This window comes from Anticarsia gemmatalis, chromosome 2 (assembly GCF_050436995.1).
Source record: "Anticarsia gemmatalis isolate Benzon Research Colony breed Stoneville strain chromosome 2, ilAntGemm2 primary, whole genome shotgun sequence".
NCBI classification, from domain to species: domain Eukaryota; kingdom Metazoa; phylum Arthropoda; class Insecta; order Lepidoptera; family Erebidae; genus Anticarsia; species Anticarsia gemmatalis.
In genome coordinates this window covers 3,537,325-3,559,876 of record NC_134746.1, presented here as the reverse complement: position 1 = coordinate 3,559,876, position 22,552 = coordinate 3,537,325, and the positions used below count along the sequence as shown (strand labels likewise).

General features: G+C 34.6%; 1 protein-coding gene across 2 annotated transcripts in view; it reads right to left on the bottom strand.

Annotated features, from left to right (window-relative positions):
* 5-HT2B (5-hydroxytryptamine receptor 2B) overlaps positions 1–22,552 on the bottom strand; it is a 112,104-nt gene that overhangs the window by 59,908 nt on the left and 29,644 nt on the right. The gene's annotated exons all lie outside the window — the stretch shown is intronic.

The window sequence follows — 22,552 nt, the reverse complement described above, 5'->3', positions numbered from 1 at the left end:
TTTTAAACTATCGCGGCGTGCACACGTATTTCATTTTGTTTTTATTCCATTTTTACCATCTATGTCGATCTAGCGGTTTAGATATATTAGCGTAATTAACTAATTATATTATAAGTGTTAATACGGATAATCTTCTTTATTAACCCCTATTACTTGAGTTCCAAGTATTAAACGTGGGTTGACGTCAATTCTACATTGAATTATTATAGAAGCCACAATCACAGCCATGAATTTAGCGATTAAACTATTGTCGCTTTAATTAAAGTCAATATTAGAGACAAAACGACCTAATTGGATTCCGAAAATAGTATTCAAATGTCATGAAATCTATACGTAGGTTAACATAAAATTGAACGGTAGGTAGATTTTCGACGGTCGGTAAGTCGGTACTACTATTAAGTATCGAAAGATTGATATTCAAAATGTACGTAAAAATGTGTTCCCACGGCGCCCGCTAGGGGCGCTGATCGGCTCATCACAAAAAAGTATAAATCAAGCCGGTCAATCGAAGAATAAAATTGCGCTACGTAAAGCCCCGCCCGAGTAAAGTCCAGTGACGTCGCATCACTTCACCTGAAGTCCCTGGCGATACGTGTCGTGGAACATTTAATTCTTAGTGTAACTGTAGTTACAAGCGACTTCAAACTTATTATTTTCTTATTTTGCTTGGCATCTCGGCCCAGTTTATTATAGGCTTATAAATTACATCGTCTACATTTTCAGTAAAAAAGAAACCGCGGGCATAAGCTAGTCAGTTATACTAAAGCCTTGCGTTACAAAAAGCGGCGAAAAAATTTACAGAATTTAAAGCATTCACGTCGGAAAGACGTGAGGATTTCGGGACGCCACAAGAATTTCGCTAAGAGAATTAAATTTTGGGAACATTTACGACCGAGCATATAAACTGGAGCCCTGGAAATCTTTAGTTAACGAAGGCCAGACAAGTTTCAACAGGCTGTCAATCGCCTAACTTAATAATATCAATTAATTCTCGTTTCATCATCCCTTTACTGTAAAGAGTTTGGAAACTTGTTCAAGGTTCAAGAAAGCTTTTCTGTACAAAGGTCGCTGAGTATAGCTACTTATGAAAGCCTTATTTGGTTTTAATTTTTCCTCTTTTTGCGCTTACAGTTTTGCTAAAATTATGCTAGTAGCAAGAAAAGACGATAGTATGAAAGTTTTGTAGATTTGAGTATTTGTTTTGTTAATCTCTTCAAATATATGTGGAATGCGAGCCCTCTGAAATCTCGATGGCAAGTCCGATGCAAAAATGAATTAAGCTGCCACTGCTGTTATGTATTAAATACCTACTTTACATATTAGCATTCCTTAGCTCCGGTTTCAAGGCTGAGCCCATCTCTCAATCCCGTAGGAGAAGTATGACTAGCACTAAAACAGTCAAGGTGTATAGCCAAAAACTGTTTCATATTAAAACTATATTAATTTTTGACAGCTTCCTTGGCCAACGGAACAAATAATTAGCGATACAAGTAGTTTGTAATTGTAAAAAAAACATGCCTGGCTGTAAAAAATTGTTTATCAATTTCTTACACGTTTCGGAAAATAATTTGGTTCGAAATATGTAGATTTATCTGGATTTCAGCCACATCAGATATATGAACACTCTGTATATGAAACCTTCATAAATCCTCACCCTGTATCATATGTACATAATCGTCGTATTTTAGTTCACAACCGTTTCAACTCCGAGCATTATTGACACACATTCTTTTTCAATACAAAATCAACCTTAAAATCGTAGTGTAGGGTGCAATTTCGAATGTGGGCGGGTGAATAATATAGGTCTCAAGCATTGTTAAGATAACTTTTCTTGTGTTTACAACTGATGTATCGGTAATTTGTTAATTAAATCTTGCATCGATTTGATAAATATTTACCGATTATTAGTCAGTATTTGATTTTGTATTCCAATAGTCTGGGGTTGCTAGATATATCATACGAATAGGGAGCATGTTTCATGTCTTTGTAAGGTAAAATGTAACATAATGAATTTTGAAAATAGTGTTTTTTTACACATTGCTGTCCCACTGCTGGGCAATGGTCTCCTTCCTAACGAGAGAAGAGTTAGGTCTTGAGTCCACTATGCTGACCAAATGTAGGTTGGGGACTTTGCATGCACTCAAGACATGTATTATATATTTTTTAGGCATCAAGGCTTAATCACGATGTTTTTTCTTTACCGCTAAGGATAGATTTACTTCGTTTACATACATTGTGCTCACTGTTATGTAGTTATAATATCACGCAGTGCAATAAGCAATTATCATTAATATTAACTAAGATACTAATAGATATCGTATATTATTCCAATTGTCGATATCAATTGATAGAAATTGCCTATAACGTGGATTTAATAGAGTCCAAATGTATGGTGCAAGTCGACCTTCCTGGTAAGCCAGTACCAATAGCCATTATTGGTTCCCGTTATAAGATATTTATCGGTTATGGGTTGTCGGCTTATTGGTCTTCGGCTTACAGATGTTAAGTTTGTTTAGGATTCTGTTTGTTGCAGGCAGCTTGCCGACCTTCGATCTTTGGAGAAAAGATTAAGTTGTGTTCAACAAATATCATATTTCTGTTGTGTGTTTGGATATCAAGGAAATATTATGAAAAAAGTTTTGCTGGATGGAACTTTTTAAAGATTCTATCTCAGTAATAAATTTTGCTTTTAATATTTGATGTACTTCAATAGATGATTTAATGTGTAACCTTAAATGTGCAAGCTTAATAAAATTGCAAACGTTTTTGTCTAGACAAAAACAAACAATTTCAATTATCATCCATTAGTTCGAGCTGAATCGAATGTCTGAAATCGTTTTACCCAATACAAATATAATTATGAGGAAACAAACAAACAAAAAAATACAGAATATTTGGGAACCACCTCCTTATGTCGGTAAAAGTAAACATTCCATTTCAACGAATCACGGTAAAAAAATACATCGTAACAACTTGTATTCAAAAGGACATAAATACTGAAGCACACCATTTGCACATCTTCAACAATTTATTGCAACCATTACACACAGTTTCAACAACTTTAAATCTCCGTCACCGCTTATCCTTTGGCTTGAAAAAAACCTTTTAACTAGTCATTTTCAAAGGTCCCCTTTTAACGTAGCTCGTTGGCAATCTTGGATAACGGGGGCTTGCGGAAAACGAGGCTATAAATTATTTGCGACCACAGACGAAACCTTCCAGCTATGTCCACGTTCATGCGCTTTGCTTTTTATCACGTGTTTTAACGCAAATTTGTCAGAAACTTTTTGCTGTCCCTCTAGGTTTTGTGTTATATCGAGGTTAGTGTTAATAATAGTATTGAATGTGAAGAAAATGCTGAATATAATAAGCATAATTGAACAAAATTAGATTAATAAATAATTCTACAAAATATGTCAAACTTGTACTAGGTCATTATGTACAATTTTATGCCGTTTTAGACGCGGGTTAAAATTTTTGAACAAATTAGTGATGTCGTTATGCCGTTGTAAGTGCACTTGTACGAGTTAAAATAATTTACATAAATGTGGTGCCTTATTTGATTTTTAGTATATATATTATCTATAATTAGAAACTACGACATCGCACGAGCGTGGTCATGTCTTCAAATATAGTGGATGGTGTAGTTTTCTGTCTCTTAGAAGAATCTTACAGTAAAGTGGTATCTTTCAGAATGATATATGCCATCAAAAACATTCTGTAAAAACCTCAAGTCTCGCCGTAAAAAGTTGTGAGATGTATATAATACCAAGTCGATTTATCTATTTAGTCTCTACTTAAAGGACCTTCTGTCTTAAGTTATTACGTATGTTATTGTCATGCCAATTTTAAAGAAATACCTTTAAAACAAATAGACCGACCTGGCCATCGCATGATTTGATTATTAGTATGTATCACACTACACAGCACGACAAGAAGTTAATGCTCCTGAAATGTTAATAATGGCGAATTTGTGTTTTCTTGCGATGACCAAGTCGATCTATTTGTTTTAAAGGTATTTTTATAAAATTGGCATGATAATAACATACGTAATAACTTAAGACAGAAGGTCCTTTAAGTAGAGACTAAATAGATAAATCGACTTGGTATTATATACATCTCACAACTTTTTACGGCGAGACTTGAGGTTTTTACAGAATGTTTTTGATGGCATCTCACTTCTTTTTGTAGAGCGAACATAAGTCCAATTTGTATAGAAAGACTTTTTTTTTCATAATTCAACATATTTTCTTATGGGAATGTTGTTCAGTTTCATGGGCTAAACACCCTTACCCACCCTTTACCCCCTCCCGTTATGCGTCATATAGTAGGTACCTATTTACACCTATTTATTTTATTTTCTACAGTAATAATAATTCATTAACTGCAAATGTAACCTTGTAATCTTATACATTTATATGGGATTACAAAGTTATTGTTGCAGTTGGTGTATTTAGAAAACTGGACCGAAATTAGAAAATATTAAATTTTTCCCATGATTAAGACACTAAACCCTATTTGTATTCTAAATTTTAAGCTTCTAAGTCTGCTAGAAGGACCTTAGACTTTTGATGATCGGTGAGTCAGTGAGTCAGTGAGTCAGTGAATCAGTGAATCAGTGAGTGACAAAATTCAAAATTTTAACAAGTTGTCATTCTTAAACTACTGGTTCAAATTGACTGAAATTTTAAATATACCGTGTATATACAATGACTGATTAGTTGCTGAAAATCCAGGCTTCTTGTTTTATCCACAACGAAATTATAGGGGTGTCAAAAATAGCCCGAATTGCTTCGAGAAAAGGATGTTACGGCCGTGCCGCTTTTTTTTGCTCGACTTGCGGGGGCACTTCCGTGCCCCCAGATTATTTTAAGTTTGAACTTTATAAATGGATATGGAAATTGTATTTTTTTTTTGTATATTGTCGTACTTTGTTTGAACAGATGGAAATATTTTTTTAAGTGGTTTTAAATTTGTTAGGAGTAATAAAATTAACCATCATAAAATTTTCTAAAGACAAAAATACTTTTATCAAAAGAAATAAATCTTGATAATAACGCGTAAATCATCATTTACCTCAAAGTTAAAAATTGAATGAAAACGTAACAAACGTAATGAAGTCGAAAAATAATACAGGTCTTTTAAACCTCCTCTTTTTTTTGCCTCCGTAGCGCAAGTGTGTTAAGGTCGCCTCGCCGCTACCATTGCGTCGGGAGGTTGTGGGTTCGATTCCCACACGGAACAATTATTTATACGATCCACAAATAATTGTTTCGGGTCTGGTTGTACTTTGTATCTGTTGTTTGTTTTTTAGATGACACAAGAGAAATTCTTAGTGCGGGAGTTGGCTTTTCAAAAAAAGCCAGCAAAGGAAGAACCACAAGTTTAATATAACCTATATACACCTCCTATATACCAAGTATATACAAAAGTGGGAGTAAAAGTATCAATTACGTTAACCTAAAGGTCTAGACTAGCAAAAACGAGGCCAACGCTTACAAGATTCTGGGTAAGCTTTCAGGCCTTACGTGTAATTGGGTTTTTGCTTAAGTATTAGCTTAATTTATAGCCGTGTTAAGCTAAACTGTTTGGTGATTGGAAGATCAAATACTTACACATTTTAAGAACATTACCTATTAATATTATACATGCACTGTCATAAAAATGAAATTTATTTGTCAATCGATTGGGCTTTCACGGCTAAGTCCTTGAACTTGGTTAAACTAAATTTAGAGATAAATGAAGATCTGAGGTCAAATATATGACACAATTTGTTTCAAAAATCAAATTTGATGTGGTTGGGAACGCCATATTGAAAAGCTGAGGAGCCCAAACGAGTCGGCTAATCGATATAATGAAACCGATGAGAGAATATGGATGCTTGCCTTAAATAAAAAACTATTACATATGAATTTGGTAGAGAGCTAAAGACGGGACAGTCAGATTGAGAAAAAACATTTAAATGAAATTTGGCACCTGGGTATTTTTGTTACTGATTATTTGACCTCGGTTTTTCCCTTCAAAAGGTCTTCCGGAGACCGTTTTATTTGTAAAAACTCTGTAAACGCCGGTTTTGAACATAAATTTTCTATCTCACGAACATTTCTAGACTTGTACCTTCTACCAAGAATGAAAACCCCCGACTACCAATAAAATGGTTACTTAATACATTGCGTGTTCATTTCGATTGCATGTTCTCCGCACGAACAACATCCCGCATTGTATATAGTACAGAATATTTTAATAATACACTCGACTATCATTTTATTTGCAGAGGAAGAGGCTTTTGACAATATGCAACCAAATACGACGCAATCGTTGACTTCATTTGCCAGTATATTTTGTTCTGATATTTTTATATTGAAATGGGTGGAGAAGCATATTGTTTTGGTATGCAAAGTGTTATTTTCGTATGTATTTGTATTTTTGCCGGCGAGTTTGTTTGGATGTCGGATAGTGAAGTAGCTTGTATTTGACAGTATCTTAATACAAAATTTTATCACTATCGGTTCAACAGCTGCGTATTTCGTTTGTAAATAAGTTTCATGATTTTAGTTTTCATTTCATTGAACAGAGTCTTGACGTTAAACCGTATCAGACATACAGTATGTCTGATACGGTTTAACTATTATCAAATCATCACGTAGAATTTTGACGGTTGTTTTCACACATTAGCTGTCACTTTATCTACCGAATATTTTATCCGAAAGTTATCTATGAGCCGTGAAACTGGCTCTAAATTTAGGCAAAGGACAATACAAATTAACTTAAATCTATAGCAGCGCAAACAACCCCTAGCAGCTTTGAGGGTTCGTGGTTAAAATTAAATCCAAACTTTTGTTTGAAAACATTTATATTTTTTTTTATAATCTTGTTATCCTTTTCTTAAAGTTAAGTAATATTTCGTGTTTACTACAGCATTAAATATTCAAGTAACTCCGAAAATTGGATTTATAAGAAAACATAGCGATGTTTAGATTCCTCTTTGATAGTTTTTCATAACGTAAATAAATAAAATAATTATTGGTTATTTATAATGCCGGGGTTTTTTCGTATGAGTTAAGCAGCCCTTGACGCGGTTATTGCATAGATCGGATAGTGGTATTTGAGCTGATTGTGTCCACGTTTCCGAGGGCACGTAAATCTTCGGTCCTAGTTAATTAAGATATATGAAAGAGCTTTCGGTCTTGGATAATTTGTTATTTTTAAAAGACAACTCCCGCACTAAAAATTTCTCTTGTGCCGCGGGGACTTTTACAAACATACAATCAACGGACACAAACTATAACCAGACCCGGAACAATTATTTGCGGATCGCACAAATAATTGTTACGTGTGGTAATCGAACCCCGACGACCTCCCGACTCAATTGTAGAGTGGCGTGGCGAAAAGAACACTGCGCCACGGAGGCAGTCAAATCTGGGGGCACGGAAGTGCCCCCGCAAGTCGAGCAAAAAAAAAGCGGCACGGCCGTAACATCCTTTTCTCGAAGCAATTCGGGCTATTTTTGACACCCCTATAATTTCGTTGTGGATAAAACAAGAAGCCTGGATTTTCAGCAACTAATCAGTCATTGTATAAATACGGTATATTTAAAATTTCAGTCAATTTGAACCGGTAGTTTAAGAATGACAACTTGTTAAAATTTTGAATTTTGTCACTCACTGATTCACTGATTCACTGACTCACTGACTCACCGATCATCAAAAGTCTAAGGTACTTCTAGCAGACTTAGAAGCTTAAAATTTAGAATACAAATAGGGTTTAGTGTCTTAATCATGGGAAAAATTTAATATTTTCTAATTTCGGTCCAGTTTTCTAAATACACCAACTGCAACAATAACTTTGCAATCCCATATAAATGTATAAGATTACAAGGTTACATTTGCAGTTAATGAATTATTATTACTGTAGAAAATAAAATAAATAGGTGTAAATAGGTACATACTATATGAGGCATAACGGGAGGGGGTATAGGGTGGGCAAGGGTGTTTAGCCCATGAAACTGAACAACATTCCCATAGGAAAATATGTTGAATTATGAAAAAATAACGTCTGTCCATACAAATTGGACTTATGTTCGCTCTACAAAAAGAAGTGAGATGCCATCAAAAACATTCTGTAAAAACCTCAAGTCTCGCCGTAAAAAGTTGTGAGATCGATATAATACCAAGTCGATTAATCTATTTAGTCTCTACTTAAAGGACCTTCTGTCTTAAGTTATTACGTATGTTATTATCATGCCAATAAAAAAAAATACCTTTAAAACAAAAAGATCGACTTGGTCATCGCAAGAAAACACAAATTCGCCATTAACATTTCAGGTAACTTCTCGTCGTGCTGTGTAGTGTGATACATACTAATAATGAAATCATGCGATGGCCAGGTCGGTCTATTTGTTTTAAAGGTATTTTTTTTTTAATTGGCATGATAATAACATACGTAATAACTTAAGACAGAAGGTCCTTTAAGTAGAGACTAAATAGATTAATCGACTTGGTATTATATCGATCTCACAACTTTTTACGGCGAGACTTGAGGTTTTTACAGAATGTTTTTGATGGCATTTACATTTACCACTTTACCAGGTTGACTATTACTAACCATAGGATAAAATAAAATAAAAAATTGAATAGACTCTCAGTCTTGATCAGCGAACATAATTCGCAAGCCTTATACATGTAGCAAGACTTAATACTAGAAGAAAATGCATACATAATCTTGCCTTTGATACGGTGACGAGTAATTACAGGCAGTGTCTGACAGTAGACTCGAAACTTAATTACAACTTGATCAGGCCTTGTTCACTGCTAGATAACTATTGGATAGGTTCATCTATTGCTTTTTATCGGCTTTCACAACTTCTGGAGAAATATTTGTAAGTTTGCTAATGATAGTTTTAAGGGTTATAGATAACTGTTGGATAATTTATTTGATAGATAAAGTTATTATAAAATGTACAAAAGCTGCTGCAAAAGCCAGGGTAGAATATAAGTGCTTGGAAGACACATGACTCGCTGAACATTAAATCTGGCAATCCGATGTACTGAAATAATATATCTATACTAATATTATAAAGCTGAAGAGTTTGTTTGTTTGTTTGAACGCGCTAATCTCAGGAACTACTGGTCCGATTTGAAAAAATCTTTCAGTGTAAGATAGCCCATTTATCGAGGAAGGTTATAGGCTATATATCATCATGCTACGACCAATAGGAGCAGAGTACCAGTAAAAAATGTTAAAAAAACGGGGAAAATTATGACCCATTCTCTCTCATGTGACGCAAGCGAAGTTGCACGGGTCAGCTACTAAGTAAATACATTAATAATAATAGCCTAAATGCTATTGCGTAATGTTTACTTCATCAGCAATAAAGGCTTAAATAAATAAATAATCCCGAACAAGCCGTGGACGGTTTAATCGTGTTGCTTTTCTGCAAATTTTCTTCCAATGGTTCAACTTTAAAGAGTTTTCAAATCGTCTCAAAGAAGATATCAGAGGAACGAGATAAGAAAAAAAAAGTAATTTCATATAAAAGTATCAGTTTCTGTTTCATTAGTCTAAGTAATGCTCTGGAAGGAGCTCTCATAAACTGATTCGTAGTGTTTTAAACTTTATACAAGTTTGTAGAATGAAAAAACTAAGCGTAATCTACTTTCAGATTTTGCTGAGAGAAATCTGTCTTACAAAACTTTGCGTTTCAATGCCGGTACTTTATAACAAGATATTTAATAAAATCTGCTTATTACGAATATAAAATAAAGGAATATACAAATATGCTGCTCTGCTCACGCATTTTTTTGCTTTCTTCTCTCCATAAAAACCTTCCTTTCCCGTATCTTCAATACAATTTCACAAAACAATAAGTCGAACTTGTAGAGCCAATCTTGAGTCTTGCGCGGAGCAACATATTTTTATTAAAAAAAATATAAAAAGTATCCAATGTCCGTTTCCCGGTTTTAAGCTACCTCACCAACAATTTTCAACTAAATATGTTTAGCCGTTCTTGAGTTATAAGTAGTGTAACTAGCACCACTCTCTTTTATATATAGACTAGACTGACCCGGCAGACGTTGTTGTGCCATATAAAAAAAAGTGTCACTTAGGGGTAGGAAAAATAGATGTTGGCCGATTTTTTGACCTTCTCAATATGCTCACAAAATTTCATGAGAATCGGTCAAGCCGTTTCGGAGGAGTATGGTAACGAAAACTGTGACGCGAGAATTTTATATATTAGATTAGTTAATGTATGCGTTGCGTATGGTTCAATCCGATTAGTTAATACTTCTCCGTTTCTCCGCACCACAGCCTCGTTCCGCGTCAATAGCCAGGTAGTTTCAAGGTAGGACGAGTCCGGACCGTAGCACCAGTTTATGGAATGATTTACATGCCTCGAAAGAGTACCGCCTCTAAAATAAATGATAGCCGGACAATCAAGTAGAGAGTCTTGGCATGCATAGCCTATCTAGATCATAGTTAATATTTCTGGATATTTCCGAAAAAGGTAGCTGTGTCAAACAGGTCACTGTCAGCTCCTGATCATAGAAGTTCTAAATTGTGAACATGGCAATAAAGCTTTCTACTAAATGGTTGAGCTATAGTGCTCGGCTAGCACTCGGCTGTATTCTCGTAGACCTGCCTATCATGTGATTCATAACTTGTCCTTTATGACTTGTTAACGCAATAATAGAAAAAGACAGCAGTAATTCAGAACATAAATTTTATGCGTTAAATAATTTAATATTATCATTGAAGCTCAGTCTCCAAATAGAATTACGCATTACGTGGGAGCAGGCTTATACGGGTGGGTGGCAGTTAAACTTACTTTTGCGGTATGATGAAATACTTTGCCTAATCTTGACGTTTAATAAACTAGCTTCTGTCTGCGACTTCGTTCAATTTCTTGGAGTAAAAGGAATTTAATGTTTTTATCCAGGCTATTAACTATCTGTGCGCCATATTCCATCAATATCTTTATTTAGTGGTTTTGGTGTAATTAAATAACAAACGTACATCCATGTAGTGTGCGTAATACGTTAGTTATGCAGTGAACGAATTATAAATGGGTGAAGGAATGTACTGCGTGAATCAAAAAAGAATGTTCTCTTATGTATCTACTTTTTTACATATTATTGTAATGAGGGCCCAGGGACGATCCCTGAGGGACCCCAGAAAACCCGTGTCAAGCTTTCGAGTCCGTCTACAAAAGTAAAAAAAGAGTCCATTGAACCACAAAGCGTTACCACAAAGTTGACCACTACTCTTAATTAATGAACTTTCTTTCTTTACTAATTAAAACGGCCATTGCAATCCATGAACAAAAGTTCGAGCAGAACTATAAATGAATTAGATCTAAAATAAGTTTCCAATCACGACTACCCCTTTTTGTATTCAAACGGAACGAGCGAGGCATTTTTTTTCCTTTTATTTTTTTAATCTTTTCACTTGGATTGCTTCCTACAAAAATGTTGATTTGGGCCCTTCCTGTGATTACTGTTTTGATGCGGCGCTTTGATTAGAATTGATGAAGTACTTCCAGATAATTTTGGCGAAAATTACTTCGTGGTATTTGTGGTTTTTCGCCATATTTTTGTATTGCTTTGCCGTTCCCGATCTATATTCGTTACATTTTGTAGTGTGTGTTTCTCAGAATTGAACTGTATAGCAACGAATAGTGCAAGAAAACTTATTGATTCTGTAAATTTAGATAAAGATAAATTAGAGATCGAAGCATTTTTTGTCTCAAACGGGAATAATACGCAATATCGTAAACATACACTGAAAACAGGAATTACTTTTACTTGAACTTTGAAATTTATTATAATGGCCTTAATTCAACAACAGAACATAATTGCCCACGTGTAGGTTGGTTATTATAGCCTATGTTCCTTAGGATATATTTAACAAGCACATATTTCTCACACGAGTACCTATTATTATGAATAACAAATAGAACACAAATAACACCAGTTTCTCATTTAATCTCATAATATTTCTGTTCGTCGTAGGTGGGTATTTAGACAAAGTAATATTATTGTCACTGAGAATATTATCTTTGAATGTTCTCTTGTTTATTTATTTATAGACATGAAACAATCACTGTCTTTATAATAAACGCCGTGAAAGCTCAGTAGCGCAATTCTCTACTACTACCCACTTTCAAAAAGCGGGAAACTGTCGAAATGTTACATGAAAATCTGCTCAGCGCCTCCAGCGGTCATCGCAGGAACTATTTTGTAGTACATTTTATATGTCAAGCGGTCTATACTCGATAGGACGACGACTGTAGAGAATCGCACTACTGTTGAGTTTAACAGTGTTTTTCTTTTTCAGTCATAAAACAGTCTCAAAATTGATCGAAATTCGCGGGTTTGATTCCCAGATCGGGTATAGTGCTAGTTCTCGTTTCTAATTTAAATTATAATATTTCTCAATAGTAATATAAGTAACGTGCTCGGTTAATGGTAAGATAACTCCCAAGATCGCCCCCCCCCTCAAAATCGCCCACTATTACATAGATGAAAATGACGAAACGTGGGTGTTCTTAATACACCTCTGCCTACACCTTGATGTATAACAGGTGTGATATTTTGTATGTCATTATAGATAATTTTATTGTTTAACATTTTCGTTTCGTTGATAACAATAAAGCTAAATATAACATACCTACGTACTACATTTGCTCGTGACTTAAATCCTACCAGATTTATCTGTAAGCATTCCGTACAAATTGGAAACTCAGCGTTGAATGGAAATTCAAGGAAACTTTTTTGGCCTTTTTATTACACCAAGGATTTAAATTAGAGAAATTAAATCACGTAATCAAATTACTGTCGTTGCCGACTTTGCTCTTACCCTTTTAAATTTATTTAATTTGATACGGAAATCGTAAACCAACGGCCATTAAGTGAAGTTTAAAAATCATTATTAGATATTTGAACAGGCTATTTGTTCTAAATTAGACTCTAATTTGTTTATTTTAAGGCAAATTTTCCGAGGTTTAGGGTGAAAATGGCGCTATAATTAGAAAGACATTACAGGATAATATGATAAGGATTTTATGTTTGTAAATTTTAAGCATTATTTTCAGAGTGATCGTGGGGCTATTATAATGATTTACTACCACTTTATCAAATTAAAATTATAAACGTAGAAAAATGTTGGTTTATTTTTCTATCGCATAAAAACGAGAGAGTAACGGATCATATCCCGTACATATTTCCAAAAGAAGTATAAGCTAATTATTTTATTCTTCACAGGAACATCATAAATATTCATTAATGCATAGATTCTAGCCTATAAATATGAACCAAAATAGAAGCGGCAAAGAATTCATATAACCTATCCAATTTATGAGATTAACTCACTTCATTCGATTTGTGAATCGACTTAGCAATCAACAGTCGCATGCAACGCTCGTATAGATTCGTCAAACAAAAAATTCGATTTAATTACTCCATGAATTCAGTTCAACAAGTTTCCCAACTTACTCCAATATTGCATAAAGCGAGCGAAAACAAAAAACAAAATTAAAGCTGGCAGCTTTTTTCAGTGCACAGAAAACGCTTACTAACCAACAGTAAAAATCCAACTTTTTCTTAAAGCACCACACGGCGCGCGGTTGCGGGACGGTTGCGGTACGTAACTTGAGTATGGCAGGTTAATAGGGATGATGACTAATTTTGTTTTTTATTCCATGTAGTAGTTTGTGAAAAATAATAACATACGTATTGATAATTTTTGTGCATAATCAAATTATTACCGCGATACATTGAGTTGAAAAGTCGTATGACGTCACTTTAGAGTAGAAGATGTACAACACCGTGACGTCATTAGCCCCTACTCCATAACTTTAATGCTTTTTGAGTAAGTCACTTTATTGGTTTTTAATAAAAAATACGTATCTATTATTTTTCTTTGCCTGACTGGCGGACTTATTATAATTTATGTTCTGTTACCTCAGAAAAATCCCTATTCAAAGTAATATATAGTCGTTTTCTACAAACACAAGTGAGTTAGGCTTAGTTCGGGTGATAAGTGTTACTTGTAGCAACCGCTGCAGCTAACACTATTTTCAATCTTCGTGCGAATAAAAATTGAAAATTAATAAGGATAGGTAAAATGCGGGTGACAGACCTGAAGAACAGCCTCATTAGATCTTTTGTTTTTTTTTCGTCATCTGCAAAGCAACTTGTTGCTATATACAATCACACAAAGTTAAAGAGCACATGAAAATAACCAGCATTCGGCCTGTACCTGCATTGTTTATAACGTCAATGCACAGTCCAACTCACGCGTTGAAAACGCTCTCGTTTTTTGTGTGTTCCATTCTTTTTTTTCATTCATTGGAGACATAATATTTAAATGGCCAGTGCCCGGCCATAAAACAAAATAAAGCAATATCCATGGAATTACCTTCCTATCGTAAAAGTATTATTAAAATTCTTGGGAGCAATAAAATTTGAGTTTTCGTATTAGGAGTTCTTAGGATTTGTTTGAATTTAGTTTTGGCAAAGGACTAGCGAGGTTTCTTTATACTTATATTTTTTTAGTTTTATGGGAAATTAATTAGCGTAGGCGGACTTAACGCATCTGGGCAGTCTTTACAACCCTAGGAAAATAAATGTTTTCGGTATAGTTAAGAAAAGTAAACTTACACACATCTATACATAGGAAAGTTCATAAAATAATATTATTTTCTGTTTACACACTGTAACAATGCTTCATAATTATAGTGTCGTGTACAATTTACACTACTTGGTTGCAAAATACCAATGTATTTCTTTCATGGAATTATGAAACCTTTTACACTTTTTACGCTCTGTATTTTATAAATAGAAAAAATGAACCTTGGTATATATAATACATCTATTCATCTTTAAAAACATTATCCATTATTTAATACCATAAGCGACAATATAAATGTAAATTCGATAATATGTATTCATACTTTATTCTAAGCATAGAAATAGATTCTTTGGACCAAAATAATAGTTTCAGCATCACTTCATATTATTATTATAAAATGAAAGTACCTCGCCGTATCTGTCTGATTTCTTGCGATATATTAAAAATTTTCATATTGTTTTCAAATAGTTACAAATATTTTTAAAGTAGATTAAGAGTTTATGAAAATCTTGATACGATTCAATATACATTTGAAATATATTATCTTGATTATTGTTGATGCTTCGATTTGGGGAATACTTTTTAAAGTATCACTACTCTAGTCTGGATTTAAAAACAGTGAATCAGACCACGCTAAATCTTGGTTCATTTTTCTATCAACCGATTTTGCTACCGTATAACACAAATATGCTTTTCTATACCAGTGTATTTTTCAAATAATCGTGGCCGAAAACCGTTCTATCAGTAAAAATAAACCTACCGAACCCGATATTGAAGTCTGCTTGTTCAAACTCATAATAAAGTTGTTTGAAATAATACGGCTATAGTTTACCGGAAAAAGCCTATAATTTTCTTAATAACTACCATAATAATATACTCAGAAAATAAATATAGTTCGTAATCGTAAACACTTAATTTTACATTTTCATTAGTTTTTCTATAAAATTGTGAACGTAAACGATTGTCATGCAATAAAGTTATAAAATAACAGAGGTTTCAGTCTTGCGATTTGTACACGCGTTTAAACACGTTTTGGGAGCCAATTTAGGCGCGCAAAGGCCAGCCATTTGCCATAAGCGTTAATCGAATCAAATCGATGCGCTTATAATCTATACTAATGTTATAAAGATGAAGAGTTTGTTTGAACGCGCTAATCTCAGGAACTACTGGTCCGATTTACAATTCTTTCTGGGCTAGATAGTCCATTTATCGAGGAAGGCTATACGCTATCACGCTATGACCAATAGGAGCAGAGTACTAATAAAAAATGTTACAAAAACGGGGAAAATGTTGACCCATTCTCTCTTATGTGACGCAAGCGAAGTTGCGCGAGTCAGCTAGTAATTAATAATTATAATAAGCAGTGCGTGAAACGCGTGTGCCGAAACGTGCAGAGAACAACGCTAGTCTGAAAACGTCTTAAGAGATTACTATACTACGATTTTTAAAGCAATGAAGAAAAGGCTTTAGCTAGGCTCTAGTGCTAACTATTCATAGTTTATTGTACGTTTAGTGGTTCAACGTAAACACTGGGTGAATTGATATTGTATTCTGTTGCGGTAAGTCTGTTCTGGAGTGAAACCGCGACAAACGCCCTATGTACAGAGCTATAATATTTTGTGCTTTGACAAAGTTAAATATTTAGTATCTAAACGCCGACGTGGTGCGCTAGTGTTTACGACTAGTCTTAGGGTCGATTTGGAGATCACCAAAAAGTGCCATAGTTCATCCGATTTCAATTGGAATGTTTTTAATAGTAGCCTAGAGTTTTGTTAGTGTGATCGTTTTAAGGGTTCCATACCCAAAAGGTAAACGAGACTCCGCTGTCTGTCTGTTGGTCTGTCTGTCTGCCGGCTGTACCTCATAAACCGTGATGGCTAGAATTTTTTTTTACATATGATGTATTTCCTTTTGCCGCTATAACAACCATTACTAAAAAATAAAAATAAACTAGCTGAACCGGCAAACGTTGTTGTGCCATTTAAAATAAGTGTCACTTAGGGGCATGAAAAATAGATGTTTGGTTCTAGCTGGACGGTTTGAATATTATTAGTTGAATGATGTGCTCAGAATACGTCACTAGGTCAGTCATCAGTCATGTTGGTTAACCATCTCATCAAGCTATGAGAGTGATGGAATAGAGAGTATATCTATGTATTGTGCAACTTTGACATCTAAATGTATATAACTCAAAGATGACTGTCTGACTGACTGAGATAGTGATTTATCAACGCACAGCTCAAACTACTGGACGGATCGGGCTGAAATTTGGTATACAGGTAGATGTTATGACGTAGGCATCCACTAAGAAATTAAAAATAAGAAAGATTTTGATCAACTCCAGGGGAATAAAATGGCGTATGAAAGGTTGTATGAAAATACGCCGCTACCATTGCGGCAATTACAATGCGGATCGCAAAAATAATTATTTCGGGTCTGATTGTAGTTTCTGTGCGTTGTTTGAATGGTTGTAAAAGTCCCCGCGACCTAAGAGCAATTCTTAGTGTGAGACTTTTTTAAAAAAGGGAAAAGAGAGTGAATAAACTCCTGCACAATTAGCTGGCTTAGTAAAACTAACAACAAAAGTTGAAAATCGGCTAGACGGTCTATAAAGAGATAGAATAGTATAAAAGTAGGCATGTATTCACGAACCTGAATACTTAACAACTATTGATATTTCAGTATTCATTGTGTTAATAGCGTATCGATTTCTCCCTCACGCACCTGTTGCTGTACAATATAAATACGTTTATTGAAACATGAAGTACTTACAGTCTCGTGTTAAAAGGTTAGCCTTCAATTATTTATTTATCGTATGGCTAGTCTACATAGTATTAATTTTAATTGTTTAAGCAGCTCGAAAGGCCTATAACGTGGTTTAACTACTGCTGTCGTAATTGACAGCAAGGGAGATCAACTTTTAATCCGAAGTACGGGGATGCTACCACCCATCCATTGAATGTCCGCTTGACATGTCGCTTATCGTAGATCGTTTATAAATAAGAAGCAAGAATATAGTTTTCACGGCTAAAGCTGACATTATTTTTTTGAAAATTGCACGAAAATAGTGGAAAATTTTGAATCAAACATACCAGACTATCCTTAAGGGCTAAAATCTGTATATGGGCAGAGCCGCGCGTTTAAGCATTTTAATTTATAAAAATTTAAAATATTAAAAGGGTTAATGTACCCCTTTTTTTAACATATTTACACCTTACTGTATTCTAAGCCGTACAGCTAGTGTAATCGGTATTTAGTAAAGCTCTCAAAGGAACACATCATGAATATACACGAGGTAGAACATTATTATTTTAAATGTGATTACGCGGGACCTGAGCCAAGATTTTAATTAATACGACACGGATACTGTAAAAACCTAAGTTTGTCTCATATTTAAGTTATTTACTACAACATTTCTAATACAGTTAGGGACTAGCTGACCCGCTCGGCCAAGTTTATGCCAGGTAAATGGCAATAGGTTCGCCCATTAACAATGTTAGTCCCATGTAATAGGTACTAGGACTAACATTGTTAATGGTGAAACGTGGGTGTATTTCACACATCTCTACCTAAATTTTCTGGTATAGTAAATGTGATATGTGTGCATGCATCTCGACTCGCGCGACTCTGATAGCACGATATTAGGCAAACTGTAAAGTTTAATCAAAACCTGTTCAGTAGTTTCCGAGTTGTTGAATAACAAATTTCTGTTACTCAATAACATACATCATATCTTCCCCATTTACAATATTACAATTATTCAAAAAAGTATAATGCACTTAAACTTTGAAATCATGCAATTTCAAAGTTTAAGTGCGAGTTTCATGGCTCATTGATAAGGATCTGATGGATAAAGTAACATGTATGATAATAACTGTCAAAACTTCATCTATTAAGTTAAACAATACTTATTAAGAAGCTGTCATATCAGTAGCGCAATTCTCTACCACTATGATCTATGACAACCAGCCAGCCATTAATAAAAATTGTATGAAAAAATCTGATCAGCGCCTGTAGCGGGCGACAGAGGAACTATTTTTGCAATACGTTTTAAACGTCAAACTCCCGATACTCGTTAATACCGACTGTAGAGAATCGCGCAACTGAGCTTAAAAATACATTTTTATCACTTAGTAATGTCATTTCTTCTTCCACGCCGGTAGCAGTGACGCCGAATAGCCAAACATTTCTGGGGCAAATGCGAAATATTTTCGGGCGACACCGAGAATGATGCGACCGCAATCCTTGACAGCTGATGTTGCCAACATGATTATCGTACGAACTTTGGTTGGAAACACATTGGAAAATCCGGATCATTTGTGACATTGCGAAGCAAAACGACTCTTTAGCTTCGAGAATGTTTTGTCTTACTATTATTGAAAACACTGTGCACGGCTGGGCTAGAGTCTCCGGACAGAAAAATCATTAAATAATCATTGTAACGAACTCAACTGTACCACTTCTGGGCTAAGGTCTCATCCCATCATGAGAGGTCTTTGGTTTACCATGTTGACTTAAAACGCTTTCGGATTTTTCCTACCATCAAATCAATTTAAAAAATCTTTTTTGGGTCCAAAATGTTTCAACAGAAAAAACCTTCAAAAAACGTTGTCAAAATCCGAAGAAAAGGCAATAGCTATATTATTAAATAACAATAAAAAGATTAGAAGATGATACTTTCAGCAAATATTTTGAAACAATTACTTTTGCTTCCGGGCTTACGAACAATTAAATAATCTGAAATTGAGGGGACAGAATTGGGTCATCCCACGGAATAAAGATTTGTAAAGATTTATTTGAATACTAGCTTATGCACTCAGTTCCGCCTGCGTAGTTTTTTTTTGCTAGAAATTGACAACCTTGTAATGATAAGTAAAATAGGGTCAGTTGCAGAGTCTTCTTTTTCTTCCACTCGTTTCTAGTGTACCATATTTTAACAAAATCGATGCTGTAATTTTAGCGTGATTGAGCAGTACACATTCATACACAGTAGTTGTTGTAAAATTTCTGTTATGACCGTGTGTGGTAGATCCAAATATCACCCGGGACCAGTAAATGCGAGATAAACACGAGTATACATATTTTTGAATTTTGGTCAATAATTCTCTCTTATATTTTTTTTTTTTTTGTTTGAAAAAGACAACTCCCGCACTAAGAATTGCTCTTGTGTCGCGGGGACTTTTACAAACATACAAACTACGGACACAAAGCACAACCAGACCCGAAGCAATTATTTGTGGATCGCACAAATAATTGCTCCGTGTGGGAATCGAACCCACGACCTCCCGTTGCAGTGGTATCGGCGTGGCGACCTAACCACTGCGCCACGGAGGCAGTCTATCTATCTCTTCTTTCAATAGCTTTACTTAATTAGAAATGACCATGTATGATCTCTCCACACACATTAGTCATTTATTTACATTTTTCCAAAAATAACTCCTTTTTCGTCTAAATAGTAGTTGCTTATCAAAAATCCACATGACTGTGTTGATACCAGGCTGTTATGGATCGGACTCTCGTTCAAACATTTGCGAACTAAACAAACATTTGACCTGTATTGTTTGTGTTTGGGAATACAATAACGCAGGCTATTTTCATTAGTGCTACGTTTTATTTTCGTATTACTACCCTTTCTGCACTTGTATATAGTTCTGCCTGTAGAATGAAGTTGACAGGGTAAAATCTAAGGAGATCCGATGCCAAAAAACATGATTCTATATTTTACTTTGTTCAGTAATTATTACGAAACCTTAGTTCCCATAGATACGAGTAAAATTCAAAAAAAAATATGTTATGGCTTGTGGGTCAGTGGTTTGGGGTGTGTAGACTCCTCTAGTATTATTACGGATATCCTATCAAGCTACTATAAATGCAAAAGTTTGTAAGTTTCGATGTAAGAATGTATGTTTGTTACTCGTTCATGCAAAAACGACTGAATGGATTTATATGAAACTAGTTAACTCGCGCAACTTCACTTGCGTCACATAAGAGAGAATGGGTCAAACTTTTCCCCGTTTTGGTAACATTTTTTACTGTTACTCTGCTCCTATTGGTCGTAGCGTGATGATATATATATAGCCTGTAGCCTTCCTCGATAAATGGGCTATCTAACACTGAAATAATTTTTCAAATCGGACCAGAAGTTCCTGTATAGATGTGGTACTCAGATAGTTTATATCCGGGATTATCCGGGAAATGTTTTCACACGGACGGACGTAGTAGTAAGCATAAGCTAGTTCTATATAATTTGTCTGTAACTTTTATTTATTTATTTGAAACTTCATGTACATACATAGGTGTATTTAGGCGGTCCTACTGCTAAGGGTATTTATACCAGTCTATTTTCATTATTTTTAAGTACTATGATGAAAATCGGGGCTAAAACCTAATACTTATCAAAATAATATTCCCGAATCTGTTCTAACTTGAAGCCTTGTCGTCAAAGCCTTCCCTGTAATATTCACTTGGATATAATATTCATTGAAGATAAGATATCTAGTCTAATTAATTATTTAAGAAATTCAATAACGTATGATAAAGAGCGGTTAAAGCACTTCTAAGACTGCAGGTTATTGAGCGTAGGGATACAAAGCTTTATATTATATGCACCATTTTTTCGACTGTGTAGAGGTATTTCTGAGGAGAAAAACTGTAAAAAGTATCACTATTCTATTCAGGCCACATATTACATGTGATTAATAGTACAAGAGTCGAATGTTTTGAAATTTGTTCTGATGTTAATGTATCTATATAATTATGTATTTAGAAGTATATAATTATGGGTATCAGTTCATTCATTGTTGTCACACCGTTGGGTAAGAGTTTGCATGTCTTTAAAATCTTCGTTAAAAAACCGTTGTAACGAGTAACATTTTATTTAAAAAAAACATAGGTAGTTGACTGTTTCAATGAAAACTGCAGTCTTGGGTTCGAACAGTCAACCACTGATGTAGGAGACAAATGCATTCACCCCTTTTGTATCATGCTGTTAGCTATTTTTACAGACTTTTACACTGTGAATATAAGTTTTAAATATTTTTCGTCTACAAACATTGCCTTTAGCATCTAATTTGTTATTCAAATGCCTGAAAAATAACCCTAACACTGAATATTTCGGGCAGTCAAATGTTTTTCTTTGAAATTACACGGTACGGCCAATGTTTACCCCTTAAGAAATTAACGCATGAGCTATACATACATTAATTCATTAGACCTTAATGTAACAGTGTTGGTTAAAAGCCTCCCTTTGCACCCCTTTCTTCCCCTTACGGTTGTTTTTAGATAAATTTAAATTTGGTTAAGGCTTGTACGATCAATTATACATGGGCATTTTTTATTTCTAGTCAAAATAGGAGGGAATTCAATCATTTACCGCTGGCTGGGCACTTTTTCTTCACCATGCTGGCCTATAAAAAAATGTTTATGTGTAATGCCACTCTCAAACACTGTCGCTTTACGTTGACTATTCCAATCGTGCAGATATCGAGAAAATTTGTGTGATATCAGCGCTCAATATGCGATAGTTTCGAGTGTAGGATAGCTCAGAACCAGACGATTAGTCCCCTTTACATGACAAATATTGGTGATAAACTATATTAGTATGTATTTAGAAGTGTATAAGTATGATTATCTGTTATTTAGTTGCCATAGCCCAAGTTCTGTTTAGTTTGGAATCAAATGATCGTGTGAGTTGTCCAATGATGAGTCCAATGACATTTAAGTATTGAATGAGTACCTAACATAAAACTTACTACTCTCCTAGCTTCGTATCGTATTTAAGAATGCGAGTGTTGTTTTCGTGTAAAAGACAGGCACGTGCCTTCGTTATACAGGTTTTTTTAAGAGTAACCTTATCGCTTTTTATTTAAATTTTTACCGCTTTTTTTGCATAAAGGTTCTGTTGACATTTTGTGATTTAATTAAT